We start from the raw sequence: 21,689 nt of genomic DNA, 5'->3' as shown, positions 1-21,689 counted from the left end.
TTGGTGATTAGTTAGGTGTCGAGAAGTAAGTGGTAAATATTAGAGACACTCGAGAAATTGGCGGGAATTGGGTGTAATGACCAATATGCCCCTAGGTTGATTAAAGGCTTAGGAATAAAGGGAGGGAAAATTGGTCATTTAGTTTATAAGGGATAAGTATTATTAAGTTTTATACTTAGTGGATTGTGTAGAAAGAGCTGGAAGTCTGAAGGAAAAGGAAGAAAAGGAAAAGAAAGGGGAATCGGAAGTCTTTTTCTCTCTCTCATTCGGTTGGAGGTCTCTTCTCCATTTCTTGAGGTTTCTTGGAGCTAAAACTCAGGAAGAGTCTAGGCAGGAGCTTGAGTCTAGGGTCCCTAGTTTGGCTTGAGGGATTGACAGGGGATACTCATCATTTGAGGTAAGGTTCAAGGTAGTTTTCAGTTTCTAGTTCTTGGTATTGTTGTGGATTTTGAGCTGAGTTTTTGGTGGGGAATTTTAGGGAGTTGAGGCTGAAGATTTGAGGAGGTGAAGGCCAAGCTAGTGAGGAGGATAACCTAGGTTGAGCTCATCCATCAAAGGTAAGGAATTCTAGTTCAATTTCTGTGGTTTCAGCTGTTGTTCTTATTGAGTTTCTGAGCTTAAGGTTCAGCTATGGTGATTCCCTTGATTTGGGTTGCATGTGATTGAGTTATGTGTGGTTGGATGTGTGGGGTGAGTTGAAGATGTTGGTAGGCTTGATTTTATGTTTGGTTGAAGTTTGGAAGAGTTTTGGTAAGGTTTGGCTCGGGGAAAATCGAAGGAGGAAAATGCAGGGTTTGCTGTGCTGTGACTAGCGCTAGTCACTGGATGCTGAGCGCTAGGCTATGTGGTCTGGGGAATTTTAGGCTCTGTTTGTAGCGCGGTAGCACTACCCTGTTTCCATAAAGAGATTTTTGGGTTATGTTAAAGGGTTTTTGCTTGGGGGTTCGGGGTTTGATTTCACCACCCCGTTTGGTGGAATTAGGGCTTCCCGAGGGCTCGGCATTGGTCCCGAGGCTAGGTTTTGGATTTGAAGTCTGGTGATGATTTTGATATATGGTTGTGACTAGGTGTGCACTAAGGCTCAAGTGGGATCGTGCTTGAGGATCAAATTGAACAAAGCTAGCGAATCTAAAGGTAAGAAAACTGCACCCGGTTATGTGTTTGTGATGGGACTAAGAGCTCCCTATATCTGTATGATGTCATAGATTGTATTATGCCATGGGACATGTGATAAACGGCCTAAGGGTGACGTAAATAATACTTGCGCATAGGACGCGGCTTGGCCACTGGTAGCTGAGGACAACTTAATATTCACTGAGCTTGGTTTAAGCGGACCGGAGTCAGTGAGATAAATAGAGGGTGCAGCCTAAGGGCGTTAGTCCTAGTTATCATGTGTAAATTGATTATTGATATGGAATGATATACTTGGTATGTTGAATACTTGATTACCATGAATGCTTAGACTGTTGAGTACATGCTTATGCGGTATGAGTTATCTGAATGTTTGTTGAATGATTATGCTCTGTTATTGTGTTTTCTTGCTGGGCCTTGGCTCACAGGTGCTACGTGATGCAGGTAAAGGCAAAGGAAAGTTGGGCCAACCTTGAGGTGGAGAGCTATGGGGCTTAATGTACATAGTCAACTGTTCGGCCGCCACGACCGAGGAGTGGAACAGGACGAGAAATGCTTAACTGTTTGTTTTGCCTTAGAGTGGCTAATCACTGTATTTAATCTTGAATCTTTTGTAAACAGTCTTTAACTTATTTCTTTTGGGATCCCATGTAAAAAGAAAATGTTTATTTATAAGAAATGCCGCTTTTGAGACCAAAATCTTTTAACCCTTGTTCAACTATAGTTTCAGTAACATATTTTGAATTAAATGACTTGATTAGCAAGTCTCGCACCTTTATAAACACATAGTGTAACGGTCTTGGCTATCCAGGGAGTTACATGTGAAAATGGTAGAAGCACAAGCATTGTAAGTATGGAGGAAGTAGTTGAAATTGGTGTATCTGATGATGACTCGGTGGTGGTAGTAGATGCTGCAACTAGCCCTGTAGCTGCTACATCTGCTCTTGCCCCTGTAGTAGTCGATTCAACTGTCTCTGTAGCTGGTACAAGTGCCCCTGCCCATGTGGTAGCTGCTTCAAAGCCTACAAGAAAGAAAATGTTGGCTAGAAAATCTAGTCGTCCTCCTCCTCGATGGTTTCAAATTGTTAAGGAATTTGAAATTGATAAGAATGCAACACCTATTATTGGAGTGAATGACAATTCAGATGAAATCCTACTTTTGAAAATGTTGCAACCAGCAGAGAAGATCTAGCCACTGATTTTGAAATGGCCCCTGATGCTACCACATTCCCTAATGCATCAACCTCCCCTGATTCTCCAATGTGTGTTCACCCTACATGTAACTAAATTTAGTAATTGTGGTTCTATTTTTTTTTTAACTTAAATATTTTGTTCCTTTAATTTAATTATGTTTGTTTTCAGGTTCACCTACTACAAGGGTAGATGCAACTCAATCTTATGATAGTGGAAGTGAAAGTGTAATGAATGAGGCTAGTGACATTGCACCTAAAAATGGTTCCTCTGATGAAATTGAAAATGAGTTCCGTGATGAAACTGAAAACTCTACTCCAATGTCCATTGACCCTACATGTAACTAAATTTAGTTATTGTAGTTCTACTTTTTAAATTAAATCATTTGGTCCTTTAAATTAATTATGTTTGTTTGGCCCCTAATGCAGCCACAGCCCCTTCTAAAGCTCAAAATGAAAATGACACAGTTGATGAAGTTGAAAACTCTACTCCAATGTCCATTGACCCTACTGGTAACTAATTTTAGTTATTGTGGTTATTTTTTTTTAAATAAATGCTTTAGTCATGATCATTTAATGTTTTTAAGTTCTCATCAAACATTATTTTCTCAATGCAGCTTCAACCCCAAACATTGGAGGGCTAGATTCTAGTGGGAAGGACACAACTGGTCCTAGTAAGAGGCACGAGTATCAGACAAGAAAGAGAAGTGCTTTTGGGTCTACAAGTGTACAAGATAAGGCTTTATCCACTACTACAAAAAGGGCTTTCCTGACAGTTTTTAAATGTCGCTATTGATCAATGACGACAGTCGACTAACTGTCGTATTTGCATATGTCGGCGTAGGGGTAGCTACGCCAACAGTTAAACATTGTTGTCGTTGCTAGCAACATCAACAGTTAATAAGTGTCGTCGTTGTTAGCTGCGCCGACAGTTAATAGGTGTCACCGTTGCTGGCAACGCCGACAGTTAATAAGTGTCGTCGTTGCTGGCAACGCCAACAGTTAATATGTGTCGTTGTTGCTGGCAACGCCGACAATTAATAAGTGTCGTCGTTGCTGGCAACGCCGACAGTTAATAGGTGTCGCCATTGCTAACAACGCCGACAGTTAAGAAGTGTCACCGTTCTAGAAACACCGATAGTTATTAAGTGTCGTCGTAACATGAAATTTATATATATAAATAATAATTTTTCAAAATATATTAACTTTTAATTATATTTTTAACAATTGAAGTTTGATATATATTTAAATAGAAAAATTACTCACATAATTAATTATTATTACCATAACTTGTAAAAAAAATTATATTTATCATAATAAAAATTCATATACATACAACATTTATTCATACAATTGAAATGTAAATAATACATCAAATCCCCATAAGACTAAATAATTCTCAATAAAAATTCATTATAATATTATAAATTCATAAACTTCAAAATAAATAATACAACAAATCTCAACAAGACAACATAATTCTCTTCTCCAAATCACTGCAAATTCAATCATGTTTCTTTTCTCAATATTCTTCCTAATAAATCTAGGCATCCACCTTAAAAGTCAGTCCTATGATATTCCCTGCACCAATGAATTAAAGACTTCAAATTATAATTAAATAATATATCTTACCATAATATATTAACGAATGAATGAGAGAACCAACAATAAAAATATGTAAAATTAGTTGATTAATCACTCTTAGAGATTATTAAACAAAAACCGACCTTGTAAGAATGTCAACAAGATTTGAGACGGTTGAGAGACCAATGATGTTATGAATTACAATATAACAAAATTCTCAATTTAACAATAGAATATCTCCAATTTAATCATTATAAGGATTTCAAAAAGAAAAAAAAAAGACTTATTATGGGCATTTATGACACTTTGTGTGACTTTAAAAATATAAGAGCACAATAAGTCCTACAATCATCAACATAATAAGCATACTCATTATTTTAACATTATTGCCAAAAAAAAAATGAATACCATAAATATAATCAATCATAAGAATACCAGAAAGAAATATTCAACAAAAACATATTTATATATAGATATATATACTGCAAAATTAATTAATGTAAAAAATGAATCACAAAAAAGAACTTAATTACAATAGTACACATATATACTCTAAATCTGAATAAACATAACAAAATCAAAGGCAAAGTATCAAACAAAAAACATATATACATAATATATATACTAAAACCAACAAATCTAAAAAAAAGTTCGTATTCATTTTTTCTTTTGGGGGCAACAAATGTAGTTGGAGATCATGACCATATTCATTTTTTTTAAACAAAGATGTGAAAATATGTTTGGTACTTTTCAGAACTTTGGAAATGTAGCAGTTTCTAAATCATTCATACTATCTTTTATGATTTAGTTAGTGTATTTAAGGTCTTCAAGCAAAAAAAAAAATCTTTATCGATTGCCACTATTTTTAATTATCATGACTAAATTTAAAATTGTAACGACCCGAATTTGCTAATCGGGCTTAGGACCTTGATTAGTATGCCTGGAGAGCAATAAGTAATTTAATATGCTAATATGTGGATTTATGTGAATATATGATAATGATGCATGTTTAATTGAGTTAAATGTGTATGTGGGCCCCGTCTGGATATTAGGGGCGTAAATGTGATAAATTTTATATATATGTGATATGTCTATGCAGCACGATCCGAGACAGTTCTGGAGAGCGGTTAGCCAGAAAGTCACAATAGGGTTGAGATTCTGACTCGGGGCGAGTCAATGGGTAATTTGGGTACTAGGTGTGTTATGGGATTATCGGGGCATGAAAATAAATATTTGGAGATATATTTGAGGATAGAATGTCTAGGCGGGAATATTGGGGAAATTTACTATTTTGCCCTCGGGGACGTTTTGGTACCCCGAGCCTTGAGGTAACCACATAGACTTAAGCTAAATAAAACAAAAAGGAAGAATTAATTAGAAGCTTTGGGAACTGACTTACACCTTTCTTTTGAACTAAGGATAGCTTCTCACCATTCCTATCTCTCTCTCCTTCATTCTCTAAGAAACAACTCAAGGAAATTTTGGTGTAAGCTAGCTTAAGCAAGGAATTAGGCTGAGAAAACTTAGGAGCTTGGAGCTTGGGGATTGAGGATCAACTTTAGGGATTGAATTCAACAAGGGGTAAGCTTTAATTATAAGATTATGCTAAGATTTGCTGCTGGTTTGCAAGAATTTGCATGTTGGTTAAGTTTGATCTGTCTTAAGTGTTTTAGTTGAGCTTTGGAGAAGGATTCAATGGAGTTTTGATGTGGATATTGAGCTGGAATGTGTGTGGTAATTATCTAGGTTTGTTAGATAAGTTTTGAGTGGGTTAGCTTGAGGAAAATGCAAGGAAAGTGATGGAAATTCTGGGTTCGGTGGTGAGGGCCGTGACCCTAGGAGGGGCGCGCCGCAGCCCGTGTGCGCGCACGGCCGAGTGTGGCCGAGGAGTTCATGCGCGCCGCGGCGCTTGGTGTGCACGTCGCGGCCCGTGTGTGTTGCAGGGGTGTGCTAGCCTCTATTTTGAGGCTAGCCACGGCTCTTGGGGGAGGGGTCGCGGCTCTTAGTGCCAGATTGTGTTTTTAAGGGTGTTTTGGCTTGGGAACTCAATGGCTAAGGCTCGGGATGGATTTTATCACCCGGATTGATAGAATTCAAGGTCCCGGAGGTTAGGGTTATGGCTCGAAGTTATTTATTGGATTAGAACTTGATGGATGGATATTGTTAATGTGTTGTGACTAGGGTTTCGAAGAGGCTCAAGTTAGAGGACTGTGCTCAGAACATCGGTGCTCGGAGAGCTTGGGACTCAGGTAAGAAAACCCTTGTTCCCATAGAGCTTGTATGCAGGGCTGAGCCCAATGTGTCTAAATAGAAATGGTATGCAGAGCTGAGCCCAATATGTTTAAACTGCAGGGCGTAGCCCTTTGATTGAATTAGCTAGAATTATGTATTTGCTTGTTATGCTATGAATGTTATTATGTGAATGATCGGCAAGAGCCGGGAACGGTGTAGGCCGAGGACGGCAGAGGCCGGGAATGGCGAAGGGCACGCTGAGTGCAAGGCCGAGAACGGCAAGGGGCCAGGAGCAGTGTTGAGCACGTGGTGTGCGAGTTGCTAGGGCGAGTCCCTAAAAGGATACCTGGGATATCCTCACGACATGGTCCGCGAACCCAGGGCTTGGTAAACGCCTGGGATGGCTAGGTCGTACGTGTTTAGCCCATTGGTGGCCTGTTTATATGCTTGATATATGTGTTGCATATGTTATCTATTTGTGGGTTTTCTTGTTGGGCTTCGGCTCACAAATGCTCTGTGGTGCAGGTAAGGGTAAAGAGAAGGTCAACCAACTATGAGTGTAGCAGGCGTAAGGCAGTGTGTACATGTTTGGCCAGCCTGGCTGCCACAGCCAGAGGGATTTTGGAAGATGCTTGTAAATGAACTTAGATTTTGTCGTTTAGCCGACTTGATTCTATTTTTATGTTGTAAATATTTCCAAACTGTATTTTGGGATCCCAAGTGTAAAACTTTCATGGTTTTTCTATGGAAATTGTTATTTCTAATTTGTTTCCTTTGTTTATGGCTTATTTACACTATTAACTCTAAAACCTCGATTAGCGAGTTGGACGCATGTTTTCAAACTCACTAGTAACGGCTCTAAAGAAGTAGGGCATTACAAAAATGGACAACACTTCCCCTATATTTGTAACCTAACCATCTGTCAATACCACTTCCAATAAATCAATCAATTCAAACAACATGCAATTTTTCTTCCTTATATCTCCCCCAATACACAATTATATATATATATATCACAGAACCTACTTCACTAAAACATGCAAGTTCTCAACCTTCCGTTATCACCGCTGCACACAATTATAATCCCAGAAACTACTTGACTATGGATGAATATTTAAGATATTCAAACTCTTGTAACGTACACTTGTATAATATTAAAACGAATAAAAGATTATACCTCTTTCAATCAATAGAAAGCTTTTCTAATGCTCCTTGATAATTATGATGGACCCAAAACGGGTATGTTTTAAAAATTTATACTCGCAAGCGCACGAATCATATTTATAAAATAGTGTTCGTGTAAGCACGAGGTCGAACCCAAAGGAGTTGACTTAAATCAAAAAAGAAAACTATATTTTTACCAAAGTGAAATAAATTTCTAACCTAGTTCCAAAGATTAATGTGTTTTGTTTTAAAATAAAAAAAGAAAATACTAAAAAAAAAATTAAGATAAATAAACTAAAAAGATTTGTTTTTAATAGTTATTTATAAAATTATTGAGATTTTAGAATCCACAAAATATAAATAATAATATTTATTAATATGTTGACTTCCCAATTTTTAGTGATAATTGAAATCAATCTAATTACCTTTTCCAAAACATTATACTTCCTTTAAGCTCTCTTTAATTCAAAAATATAGATTTTCCTTCACTTCAATAGCATAACTTCAAAGCATTAGTTGTGAATCAATTTAATGAAACTACAAAAAAAATCAAATAATGTTCTTTCTAAAGCGAAATATAGTATTTTTATTCTAAGCATTGGACGTGAACAATTTAATAATACATCTTAATCAAATAATACTATATTTTTGCATAATTAAGATCCAAGTGAAATATGTTCTAACAATCTAAAATACATGATATTATAGATGAAAGAAATATTTAGAAGAAGAAAAACCATAAACTTTATTGCTCATTTTGGAAGGTCAACATAAAATAAACACTATATAATTATATCTTAGCTCATCCTCCACCTTAATAATTTTAAGTGGATTAGAAACTCATAACTATCAAAAACAAAATAAAAATTACAACATAAATAGGAAAATTTGGAAGAAGAACCTCCAAATTATTCATCTAAAAATACATAAAAACTAATCTAAAAAAAGAAAAAGATGGAGAGAATAGAGAGATGGAAGAAGTGGTGTAAGAGAAGGTGTCCTTGAAATGGTAAAATGAGACTCCTATTTATAGATAAATTCTTTGGTAAAGGATAACACTCCTATTGGTCTAAAAAAAACACATGGATTCATGCTCAAAATTGTCATCTTTTCTTATAGTTACAAATCCAATGGTGGAGAAAAAAGCACATGGATTGATGACATGGCATTGTCAAGAATTGGATTGGGCCTTTCATTTTGGGCTTGATTTCTTCATTTCTTTATACCAACATTTTATCAACATTTCATTTGCCCCAACAAATACACCTACATAAAGAAATTAAACACACATAAATTAGTAACAACATAATTAAACAAAATAAATCAAAATACATAAAATCAAAATAAAACTAATAAATTCAAAATTACTTAAAAAAATTAATAAATTAATTTAAAACTCAAGAACTAAGCAACAATTGGCTTATAAAATATGGTAAAATAACTCTATTTTGTAGAGTTATCAAATTCCACTACCTAAAAATAAAATTAATGCTTGAAATATTATAACATGGAATATATTGTACTTATTCCAAATAAACATTCATACATATCACAAATGGTGATTCTTTTTTGGTATCACTTATTAAACAATTAGTAACATTTATTTACATAACAAATTATCCAAAAAACAATAAATAAACATCAAAATGAATAATGAACAATTGTAGTAACTCATATATAAAGCTCCAAAGAATATCCGAAGCTGGTTTTCCAGAAATTACAACTAAAGAATGAGATACCAAAGCCATTTTTCAAAATCCCAAAACCTAAATTCTCAATTCAATCCTAAAGCCCATGTTGCTTATCTCACAAACTCTGAATCAAAACAATCAATCCAAAATTAACTTAAGTCAAACAAAGGCGATAAATTGTGTTCTTTGTAATTATGTTAACCTCTAATACTTTTAGATCCTATCCAAACATTTAATTTTAACTAAACAATGACATTGAAAGTGTAGGTCCATTACACATGCATCATCACACAAACAAATTATTTTCTAAGCATGGACCTATATAAGCGTAATATGAGACTAGTACTGCAGGTTGTGTGATACTCAAAGAAGTGGTATCACCAAAGTATACTAACCAAATAGTACAGCAAAAAGTTTTTTATAATACCAAAATTGCATTAATTTCTTACATAATAATTATAATATCGTTGCCATTCATTAATATCTTTGAAATAGAAGCCATTATCCCACTTCAGTAACTGCTACTACTTCTGGCTGTGACATAGCAGATACAACAATGTATTTACTAGTTGTAAATAATCTAAAATGGTGATCTATATTGGTTTCATTGGGTTGTAGTAAACTTTAATATATGTATATATATATGATATTTAAACTATATGCAATTAAATTTTATATAGAAATTAATGTATGTATATATAGCATTTTAAACTTTTAAAAACCTTGTTTTCATGCTCTGCCAATCCATTTTTATTTTCATCTTGCATGCTTGCTTTCAATAGAGATCAAAAAGTAGTTATTGTAGCTACATTCCATAGAGTTTGACTCTTTTTATTAAAAAGAAATCCATATACCCCAAATCCCATATGCTAAGTTACAGGTAAAGAATCAATAACAATAAATACGCTTAGCAAATTAGACAGTACAATACCACATAACATTGTGTTTTTCAATAAGATTTTGATTTCAGTTTGAACAAAACAAATGCATGTCACTTGTATTAGCATCCAAAAATCAAAGCTCCATTGTTAAGTATTTTCTTTTTCTTTTTTATCAAGAGAGATCTGAGAGAGTCAGAACTTTGAGAAAATACATTAGTTGTTTTCTAAATTCTTGTTTTTTTACCTCAGTTTTTTAGAACCTGATTTTAGAAAACAAGGCCTGAAAACAAAGTATGCAAATCAATTAATAGAATACAATGTAATTCTCTGATCAAGAACTGAAATATGAAAATTTAATACAACATCAAAAATTGATAAGCAAATAACAATAGCAAAACAAACAAAATTAAACTAAAGAACAAAAAATTAAATAGATGACACCACAAAGTTATACCGGTTCAGCCAAGAAATTTTGTGAGATGACTAGTATATATAGTCACATAGCACAAAGGATGGTTTTGGCAGTAAATGAACCAACCCAAAACCCATTTTCTCTTTCTCAATGCCCCAAAGCCCTTTCTCACAAAATTTCTCTAATGAAAACATGTTAAATCTAAATATATGATACCATATGATATATACTAGGCATCGGAATAACTCATACACAACATACAAACTTACAAACATATATATATATATAAATATTTTTTTTATATATATATAAATTAATTATACGATATTCAGTTGAAATTTGAAATATATATATATATATATCTCACAGATATAAATGGAGGCACGAGTGCTCTTGCTATGGATGTCGTTCATCGTGGTGGGGAGGGTCTCCGTTCATCGTGGATGGCGAATCAAGGTCAAATAGTGTATCTCCTAATTTACTAGCCTAGCCATCTATCATAATCAACACAAACAAATCAAACAACACACAGGTTTTCATCCTTATATCACGACAGCACACAAAATTATCAAAACCTACTTCACTAATACATGCAAGTTTTCAACCTTTAGTTATCACCACAGCAAACAATTATAATCCCAAATGCTACTTCACTATGGATGAATATTTAAGATATTCAAACTCCTCTAACATACACTTGTATAATATATAGAGAAAAAATTAATGAACAATATTAATATGATATGAAACCAATAGCAGCATCACTAAAAAAAGGTCATACTACTGCACATAAATAATGTTAATTCTGTGGCCAAAACCAAGCTATTTTAAAACAATGTAAGTAGAGGACGTTAATAGCATGTCACTCTCAACAAAGCTATATATAGTCAGAATCATCCATTATCTATGTATAAGATTGATATATATATAGTGTTTTTCAAATAGTTATAGAAATAGTTACTGTTTGTCATTATAAGAATTAAAGTTATCAATCTTAATAATCAAAATTAAACTAAGATAAGACACTTTAATCATTTGCGTCTCTATTCATTTCAACAAAACAGAATGACCTTTTTATAGCAAGTCCAGTAAAAGATCATAGAAAAGGGCTAAAGTAGTAATTCAAAATAAAAAAATTTCCCAGCAAGAGTCATTGTGTAGCAAAAGGTTAAATTTTCATCATTAAACTTTACTTTGTTTATGAGAAAATTTCAAGCATTTAGCATAGATATAGAAAGCTTACTTAAATAAATATTTGACAATGAAGAATCCCGACAGATATACAATTTTAAAAATTGAGTAACTTGTAGAAAAAGTGGTGAGCTAAAGAACACTAATTTTATACATATATGGAATCAACTAAACTATTAATAAACGTGTATATATACATGCCAGAAACAAGACAATTAAAAAGATTAGATAGAACCTCTGTTTCAATGACCTTAAGCTTCACCATTAATACTGGAATCATCACAAAGCTTCCTTTAAATATTCAAATTTTCTGTCTTCAACCCGAGAATAAAATCCTAGGTCCAAATCACAACTGAAAATTAATTAGGAGAACTAACATATAAATTCTTCAAACCAAACACCAACGAAAACACAAATCGAAGACTAGTTACATAGGAATAGAAAAGGGACATATACAATAAGAAAGCTTAGCAAAAAATTCCAGAAAAAAATAATTACAGAGAAACGAAGAAATAAATTTGCCTTGTAGAAACAGTCATCCGAAATCATTATTCAAGCTGAGGACCAAACAAGAGAAGAATACAAAAGTAAAAGAACCCAACCTGATTTGATTTGAGTCTCGAATTAGGGATTTGAAAACTAAAAATATAATAATAAAATAGTAACACATATCCATAACTGAGGCTCAGAGAAAAATCATGTACCCATTCTCATTTTTAGGGTTCAAGACCATGAGTTGCAGGAATTTTTTTTATCAATACCCATACTATCAGAATCTCACTATATTGAAGGACAGAGCTCCAACGTTGAAAACCCACCCCATGTCAAGAGTGTTGATATCAACTGCCTCAAAATCATTTTATGTTTTGTTCTTTGTAAGATTCTAAATAATGAGTTCAAACAGACGAAGAGAAAAGAGAAGAGAGGAAAAGCGTAGAAGACTTACCCACCCAAAGATCTGAAGTTTGAGCCATTTGTGACAGAGGAGAGCCATCTATGGAGCGGTGAGGAGAAGATCTTAGTCATTCGGTTGTGGGGGCACCGAAAAAAGGAAGGATGGAAGTTTATTTTTTTTCTTTAAGAGAATAGGCGGGAGAAGCTATATTACTCAAACAAATAAAAATTTAAGTGCTTATCTCGCTTTTATTTTTTAAGTCGGCGCCAATTTTTTTCAGTATTTTAATTACTTTCTTTTAATACTACAACATCATAAGTATCATTAATAAATTTTTATTAAATATATAATAACTAATTGAATTTATATTTAAATATATTTACATAATTTTGTTTATTTTAAAAATTATAATATTCATTAATTATACGTTTAGATATTTTTTTAATTTGAATTTTTGTGACTGTTTATATCTGTTGGTATTGGATTTTTATTAACTGTCAGCGTTGGGGTCAATAACGACACATTTTAACTGTCGGTATTGGTCTCGAATTAACTGTCGGCATTGGGGTCAATAGCGACACATTTTAACCGTCGGCATTGGTCTCAAATTAACTGTTGGCGTTGGGGTCAATAGCGACATATTTTAACTGTTGGCATTGGTCTCGAATTAACTGTCGGCGTTGGGGTCAATAACGACAATCAAAAGCAACTGTGACAGTTATTTGCTGTCGGCGTTGGTCTCTATGCCTATAGTTTTTAACTGTCGGCATAGAGTCCCGCTAATCAATTATGATAGTCAACAGAGTTGACTGTCGTGATTGGGTGTTGGGAGAACCCAATTTTGTAGTAGTGATCATCACCAACTGATGGCAGTGACCTAGAATGGAAATAAGGCAAGCACTATAGTGAAGAAGATGACAGTACCGAATCTGAAATGGCTTCACTGACTCCTAGTGATGAGGATGATGGCAGAGAATATTATGATAGCGATGAAGGTGGGCATGTGAACTTGAAGAGGCTGACAAGAGAGGGACTGGATCCTAACAAGAACATTCCACTTTCTGAATGTGATCAAATTTATGAAGATGGAAAAATAGTTCTGCGACTATACATGAAATTCGATGACTACCGACACTTTGTTGAGATTCTAAAAGATTATGCAATTCAAGAGGGTTTTGAATTGAAAAAAATCAAACACCAAAAGAGTAGGCTCACATATGGTTGTAGAGCAACCGGCTGCCCATGGAGGATATGTAACGACCCGAATTCGCTAATAAGGCTTAAGGGCCTTGATTAGCGTGCCAGGAGGGCATGATGGGACTTATGTGTGATTTGATGAGTTAAATGCATGACTATGATTTAAAGCATGTTATATGACTATTTGTTTATCTGAGATGCATGACTATGTATATTAGTATACATGTAGGCCCGGATTGTGTTAGAAGGGCATAACTGTAATTTTGGCCATGTTGGGCATAACTGCATTGATATCTGATGATTGTTGAGACCACATTGTGATGTGGGTGTAACTGTGATTTGTGACTCGAGGCGATCCCAGTGAGCAGGCTAGCGGAAAGTCATGACGGGAATTTATACCCGGCTCGGGGCGAGCCTGGGGGTATGAGCAGGAATTCAGAGAATAGATTGAGATTTATTTTGATGATGGGGGATACTTATTTGGTGATTTACCAGGTGTTGGAGAGCAACGGGAAAATACTAGAGACACTTGAGGATTAGCGGGAATTGGGTGAATGACTAAAATGGCCCTACTTGAACAAAAGGATTTAGAATTTATAGGGAGGGCGTTTTGGTCATTTGGATTTTGGAGATAGGTTTTTATAAGGCTTTATAGAGAGTGGGAATGCTGAAAGAAAAGAAAAGAAAGAATAAGGAAAGAAAGAAAAGAGAGAAAACAGGGGGGGTTTTCTCAAGGGTCGGTTTGTGCATTCTTGCACCATTCCGCTCCATTTTTCTTGGAGCAAAGCTTAGTGGAGAGCAAGGATAGGCCGAGCATCAAGGATCTTGGGTTAGACTTGAAGATTTGGCAAGAACACATCAACTTTTGAGGTATGTTTTAAGAGATTTCAGTTTTAAGGGTTTTGATGGTTTGAGCTGTGTTTTGAGCTGAGTTGATGGGAATTTTAGGGAATTTCTGAGCAAGCTTTGATGATGAACAAGCTAAGGAGGTCTAGGGTTGAATCAAGGTCGAAATTTGCATCAATGGTAAGAATTCTAAGCCTTTAACTTGTTGTTGGCTGAATTTCTGAGTTTAGGGTTGTTCATGGTAGATTTTGAGATTTGGGTTGAATGTGCTTGGGTTTTGAGTTCTTGAGTGTGAGGTGTTTATAAGCTTGATTTTGGGTTTGGAAAAGGTTTGGACAAGTTTGGGGTTGAATTGGTTGAAGGAAATCGCAAGAAGCGATTTTTGGGTTCTGCTGGGCTGCAACTAGCGCTACAGCGCTAGTCAGTGGGCGCTGTAGCGCTAGCCCCTGTTCTGGGGGGAGTGTTCTGCTTGTAGCGCTACAGCGCCCTCTTTAGAGCGCTGTAGCGCTGCACTATTCACAGAGGTGAATTTTTGGGTTTTTATGAGGGATTTTGACCTAGGGTTCGGGGCTCGTTTCCGCCACTTTGTTTTGGGGATTTAGGACTTCCCAGGGGCTCGGGAATGGTCCCGAGGCTAGGTTTTTGGACTTGGAGTTCGGTGTTGACTTTGACCTATGTTTGTGCCTAGGTGTGCGCTAAGGCTCGTGTGGGATTGTGCTCAAGGAGTCAGGTGATCTAAGCTTTCAAATCGACAGGTAAGAAAACTATAACACCCGTAGGATAGGGCATGGGCCCATAGTACGATTGCGGGGCGCGGCCCTATGTTGCATGTTGTATGATGAGACGATTGCAGGGCACGGCCCTATATTGCATCACATGTTAGGGTGCAGACTTAAATGAATTAATATTTGATTGCATGTTGTTGTGTTATTTTATATGTGTGATTATAATGGAATGAACGGCAAGGGCCGAGAGCGGCGTAGGCCGGGTACGGCAGCGGGGCCGGAAGTAACACCTAGCACATGGATGCTATAGTCAGGGCGGGGCCCGGTGGATACATGTGTTATGCTATAGTCAGGGCGGGGCCCGGTGGATACATGTGTTATGCTATAGTCAGGGCGGGGCCCGATGGATACATGTGTTATCCTTACAGTGTGAATCGATACCCCAGGCTTCGGTAAGGCTCTGGGGCGGCATGGCCGTGTTTGCTTAGTCTAATGGTTGATTTGTTTATCTGTGGACTATCTGATATGATTAACTGTATATTTTCATATGTTATGTCTGCAATGAGTTTACTTGCTGGGCTTCGGCTCACGGGTGCTCTGTGTTGCAGGTAAGGGCAATGACTGAGTCAACCAACCATGAGTACGGAGAGCGTGAAACGATGCGTACATGTTTGGCCTGCCCGACTGCTTTGGTTGGGGGTTTATTCGAAAATGGCTGTAATAATCTATGATTTTTAGTACTGATCAACTGTAAACTTATTTCAAGATGTAAATAATTTTCAAACCCTATTTTGGGATCCCAATTGTTTAATACTAGAAGTTTTATTGAGTCAACGCATTTTCAAAGATTACAGCCTTAACTTTTTATTAGTCACACTTTTGTTTCAAAACCTCGGTTAGCGAGTTCATTGCACTGTTTTGTCTTAAAACTCACTTAGTAACGGCTCTAAGGAAGTAGGGCGTTACAGGATACATGCCTCAGTGACCCTTGATTTGAATAACTTTGCCATCAAGACACTCATTGAAGACCATACATGCCAATGTGTTTGCAACAATAGAATGGCTAGCAGTACTTGGATTGATAGAAAGTTGGTGAAGATATTCTAAAGAAATCCTGAAATGAAATTAAAGGGTATGAAAGAACAATTGAAGGATGAAAATGGGATTGATGTTGACAATAGAAGGTTATGGAGAGCTAGAAGATATGCAAGAGGATAAGTTCATGGTAGTCATGCTAAATCTTATACGAAGCTTAGAAATTATGCAGCCATGATCTTGCATACAAATCCTGGAAGTGCTGCAATCATACAATCAGAGTTGGTTCCTGTTGAAACTTACAATGAAGAGGGTGAACTTGTGCAATCCGTTCCCACAATTATGAAGCCTCGGTATAAGAGGATATTTGTTTGCTATGAGGGTGTGAAAGTTGGATTTTTGGTTGGTTACAGACCTTTCTTTGGTCTTGATGGTTGCCATCTTAAATGCCCGTACAAGGGTATTTTATTGTCTGTCGTTGGACTTGATGCAAACCTCCACTTTTATCCCATTGCTTATGCCATGGTTGAGGCTGAAAACAATGAAAGTTGGAGGTGGTTTATGGAGCACTTAATGGAACAAATTGGAGAGAGACATCCCAATGGTCAGCTTTGGTGCATAATGAGTGATAGGCATAAGGTAGTTCTTCATTTTTGAACTTTTCTACTTGTTTATTCTTCAATTTTTAACTTGTGGATTAGAATATTTGATGCTTAAGTGTGCATGAATAATTAAATCAGTCTTAGCTTGTTGATTAAGCTGATTGGAAACAACTCTCTCATACATGGCTGCTTGTTGATTGTAATTAATACTTACATGCCTTGTTCATCTACATGGTGTAGGGTTTAATTGAGGTTGTTAGTCATGTACCTGATAATCGCCATCGTTATTGTTGTTTTCACATTGAAAATAACACAGTGAAAGAGTATGAAACTTTTGATCTTAAGAACATGTTTTGGGCAGCGGATGAAACAGGAAATTTCCAAATGTTTCAATGTATTATGGACCACATTAAGGAGTTCAACAAGGATGCATACAAGTGGCTGACTGACATTGATGCTAAACATTGGTCAATGAGTTGTTTTGACATAACTTCAAAGGTCTAACAATTGACAAACAACCATGTTGAGTCTTTCAATGATTGGATCGATGAGATACATTTCAAACCACCAATCGAGCTGCTAGAAGGTCTTCGAATCCAACATACATGATGTGCTCAAGAAGGGTCACATCTGAAAGATCGAATGAAAAGCTAACACCAAAGGTACATCTAAGGTTAAACAGTTATTGAGGAGAGCAAGATATGCTCAAGTTAGGCGAGCAGGCCCTAATGAATTTCAAGTTGACTACATGAGCAAAAGGTGCGCAGTGAGGCTAGACATGATGGTGTATATGTGGCCAATGGCAGATTAGAGGCATCCCATGTGTTCATGCAATTGCACGTATCAACCATACCAGGGCCAATATCAATGACTATTGTTCAGAGTATTTCACAACTGAAATGTGGAGAAAGACTTATGAACTCGTGATACATCCAATCCCTGATGAATCTATGTGGATTAGACATGATGATGAGCCTCTGTTACCCCCACCAATTAGAAACCAGCCAGGTAGACCGAAAAAACACCGCAGAAGGAAAGTGGCAGGAGAAGAAAGGACTGTGAAGCCAGTTTCTAGCACAAAAAGATGCAAAAATTGTAACCAACTTGGTCATACAATACATACTTGCAATGCACCTTCATTTGTCAAACAACCAGCACCTCCAGCTCCACCTACAGGACGAGGGAGGGGACGAGGCAACGATCAAGCTACAATGTCTGATGCACCAATTACAAGAACTAAACAAGGAAACACAAAGAGAGGCAGGGGAAGACCACGTGGCAGAGGCCGTGGAAGAACTCATGGTACCACAATTCATGTAGCATTTTGTAAATTATATATGAAATTCTAAAATAGAAATCTTTGGTGTGTTTTTAATTACTTTATTATTTCAGGAAAATTATCAACCATCAGAAGGGATTGAAGAACAGATACCACAGAATGCAGAGGAGCTTAACACATTTGAAACACCCTAAGATCTCTTCCAGACTCAGCCTACACAGTGAAGTTGGTGAAGTTTCCAAAGTTGATGTCTTTTGAAATATGTGTTGTTGAAGTTGATGTATTTTGAAATGTAATACTCTATGTATGCCTGAGTGTTTTGGTTAGTGCTATTGGCACTAAGGATTATCAAGTTTACATGTTTTAGTTAGTGCTTTGGACACTAAAATGCAACAAGTTTATATGTTCAGTTTAGTGCTTTGGACACACAAAATTAGCAGGTTTATATGTTTTGGTTAGTGCTTTGCACACTAAACTTTAGCTAGTTTAAATGCAATATTAATGTATTTTGGTTTTGCATTTTGATTCAATTATGATTTATGGTTACTTTGCCTTGGCAATTATACAACAATTTACTTCTAATATTGACACCATTAAATAATAACTACCCAAATTGATATTAAACAAACTGACATTATTTTTTTATAAATGCAAAGTCAAGTACAACTTCCATAATTGTAGCCAAAATTCACTAACTATTACATCTTCATTATCATACCACTAACTATTACATCTTCATTGTCATACACAAAATTAAGAACATCAATAACACACATATTGCCCCCAAAATCTTAACAAGTGCCCAGTAGTTACATTTGCTTCCAATCTTTGTAATCTTTTTAGAATAATTGGATCATATTGAAATGAAGTTTCTTCTTGGTCTCTATCTTCCTTTTCAAAACCTTCAATTACAAAATCTCCATCTACCCACCATGAGAAGTAATTACACCCTTTCTCTCCAAAGGGACAGCGAAAGTAAAGCTTGTTTGGGTTATTAATTGATTCACTAATCCTCACATGACATTTTGTAATGCCCTGACTAATTCTAGACCTCGGACCATTAAAAATTACTAAACATAGCTACTATTTTGGAATACATACATGTTTATCCAAAAAAATAGCTGTTGATGACGTGGCAGGAATTTTCGACACATGGCCGACACGTGGTAGAGATGCTACTCGCCTATCGACCAGAGATATTTCCGTGTGATAAGTTCAAGTTTTATATATGACCAGCTTGGTCGTATACTCTGTTTATTTATGAATAAATCTGTATAGTTGTAATGATATCCAAGAATATCTCTTCATTATGACCTGAAGATCTATTTATTAAGGATAGATATTATTGCTCGACTCATGTAACCCTCCTTGAGCTTATAAATATACAAGAAATAACTCAAGGAGAGATCTTTGGACCTTTTTTCTGAATTACACTACTATTATCCATTGTTTGTATTGTTTTCTCCTTCTAAGGTCTGTGAAACTCAGGAACCCTCGTTCTTTGATCACACCTTTGAAGCTCAATATTAATAATAGTATCAAGTGGACGTAGGTCATTACCAATCACTGGGGCCGAACCACTATAATTCTTTGTGTTCTTTATTTCCCATTAGATTGTTTTATCAAGCTTTATACTATTTTTCTGTCGTTTTCTCGACTCCGTGTCGTTGACCAAAACAAGGGTCAACATTCTGGTGCTTTCATTGAGAGCTTGACAAAAGAAGATCTAATGGAGAAAACTACCAAGAAGACTGGACAGGCTGCCGCTGCACCATCCCAGCCCCCTCCCCCAAATGTGGCTGAAGACGAACCTCATTTGGAGTTTGATGAGGAGGAGTTGGATTCTGAGACCCTGAAGACAACACTGGGGGTGTTGCAAGATGAGTTGGCCAATCTGAGGGCCAACCAAGAGAATGCTGCCGAGATAATGGCGTCACAGCAAAGGGAGATAGAGCACCAGCGCCAGGAGCTGAGCGAGCGGCAGGCGGAGATGGACCGTCGACAGAGGGATGCCATGGCAGCCCTTGAACAGCCATCCAGCTGGCTAGGAATCAGGCTGCGCCAGCCTCCCAGCCAGATTAGCCACCAAACGGGCCACCTCAAAGGGGCCCCAATCTTAGTCCCCCGCTCCAGCCGATAAGCCCTCAGAGACCGGAGCAGCCACCTATGCCTCAGGGTGATGTCCCACCTAGGGATCCTGAGACGCAGCCTCCGTCTCAGGCTGATCGAGGCAATCCCCCGCGCCAGAGGTAGAATAGGCCCGAGCAACAACCCCGCAGCCCTAGACGCCCAGGGGGTGAAGAGCCGCATCCACCGAGTAGGGGGCAGTGTCCTTCTGCCAACAGGAGGAACTCAGAGACAGGCTTTGTGGTCAGGGGCCCCCACGACATGACAATGCACGGGGACCCACCGACCAACGCAGGCCTCCTCCTAACGCTCGGGAAATGCCAGCCCAAGGAGGCAACAGAGGGAATAGTCTGTCTCACCATAGCCAGCCACGGTTCAGAGATGGGCACGGCTACAATGAAGCCGACTCAGGCAGAGGAAATGCTGGTCGAAGGGATGAAGAGAGAGGTGGAGGCAGAAGCCCCCCACTTAGAAAAGACTGACCAGCATGTCATAACGCTGGGCGGCAGCCTAGGTAGAATAACGTCTTTAGTCGGCTCGGAGCCAGCGAGCAGCGGCGAAAAGACGATGACTTGAGGGATGTACTCAATGACCGCCGAGAAAGGCACGATGAGTACATTCCCCCGGCACCAAAGGCCCCAGCAATCCCAGAAGCCATTCAGGCTCAAATCGATGCCCTGAACCAGGCTGTGTAGCAGCTGATCGGGGGGCGGACATCACACATTGAGTACGATCGGAGGAGAGGTACCCCTTTCGTACAGAGGATTGCTGTGGCAGAAACCCCCAGTAAGTATAAGATATCGACTCTGCCAAATTTTGACGGGTACAGAGACCCGGTATCTCATGTCAACAAGTTTGAGATACAAATGGACATTTAGAAAGTCTCTGAAGATGCTCACTACAGGATCTTCCCAACGACACTTTCTGATGCCGCCCATGAGTGGTTCTTTAATTTCCCTCTTGCAAGTATAGTATTCTGGGAGATGTTCGTAAAGGAGTTTTACGGAAAATTCTATACGGGTCGTGTGCACCCCACAGAGGCGAATCAAGTAGTCGAGATACGCCAAAAAGAGGGAGAGCCCCTGAAGGAATACGTTCAGCGCTTCATGCGAGCCACGGCTGGAGCCAAGACTATGGGCGATGAAGGAAAAATGATGGCCCTAACTGTTGGGGTTAGGCAACATTCTCCCCTCTAGAGTTGCCTCAGAATGCATGGGGTAAAAAGTACCCAGGAGTTTTTGGATCGAGCTGATCGGTACATCAAGCTCGAGGATGCGATTGCCAATGAAGGGAAATCGCCAGCAAAAGACAAGTGGCCCAAGGAAGAACCCACCAAAGCCGCCAACGGGTCTAAGCCCAATGGCAACGGGAATGGAAATAGTAAGAACGGTGGAAAGCGGGCAAACAGTGAACCCTCGACCTTCGAGAGTAAGCGCCCCAAAGGTAATCAGTATGAACTGAAATTCACCAATTACACTGCCCTTGTTGAAAGCCGAGCCGAGATTTA

The 21,689-nt window shown here is 37.5% G+C and overlaps 2 long non-coding RNA genes across 9 annotated transcripts; both read right to left on the bottom strand.

Moving 5' to 3' along the window:
- Window positions 1-3,611: 3,611 nt before the first annotated feature.
- Window positions 3,612-7,358, bottom strand: LOC133830479 (uncharacterized). Its single transcript, XR_009892085.1, has 2 exons — window positions 7,315-7,358; window positions 3,612-3,902 (listed from the first exon to the last, which is right to left on the bottom strand). It is a non-coding gene; the product is annotated as an uncharacterized LOC133830479 (long non-coding RNA).
- A 594-nt stretch (window positions 7,359-7,952) lies between these two features.
- Window positions 7,953-12,578, bottom strand: LOC133830477 (uncharacterized). 8 transcript variants are annotated; one of them, XR_009892078.1, is made up of 4 exons: window positions 12,423-12,578; window positions 10,118-11,811; window positions 9,442-9,526; window positions 7,953-8,567 (listed from the first exon to the last, which is right to left on the bottom strand). It is a non-coding gene; the product is annotated as an uncharacterized LOC133830477 (long non-coding RNA). The 8 variants fall into 8 exon arrangements; XR_009892084.1 differs by lacking the exon at window positions 9,442-9,526 and having other exon boundaries at window positions 10,118-10,153; window positions 10,653-11,811; XR_009892083.1 differs by having other exon boundaries at window positions 10,653-11,811.
- Between the last annotated feature and the right edge of the window lie 9,111 nt (window positions 12,579-21,689).

This window comes from Humulus lupulus, chromosome 4 (assembly GCF_963169125.1).
Source record: "Humulus lupulus chromosome 4, drHumLupu1.1, whole genome shotgun sequence".
Taxonomy (NCBI): domain Eukaryota; kingdom Viridiplantae; phylum Streptophyta; class Magnoliopsida; order Rosales; family Cannabaceae; genus Humulus; species Humulus lupulus.
Note: the sequence above shows the minus strand (reverse complement) of the source record. Positions and strands in the feature narration are given on the sequence as shown.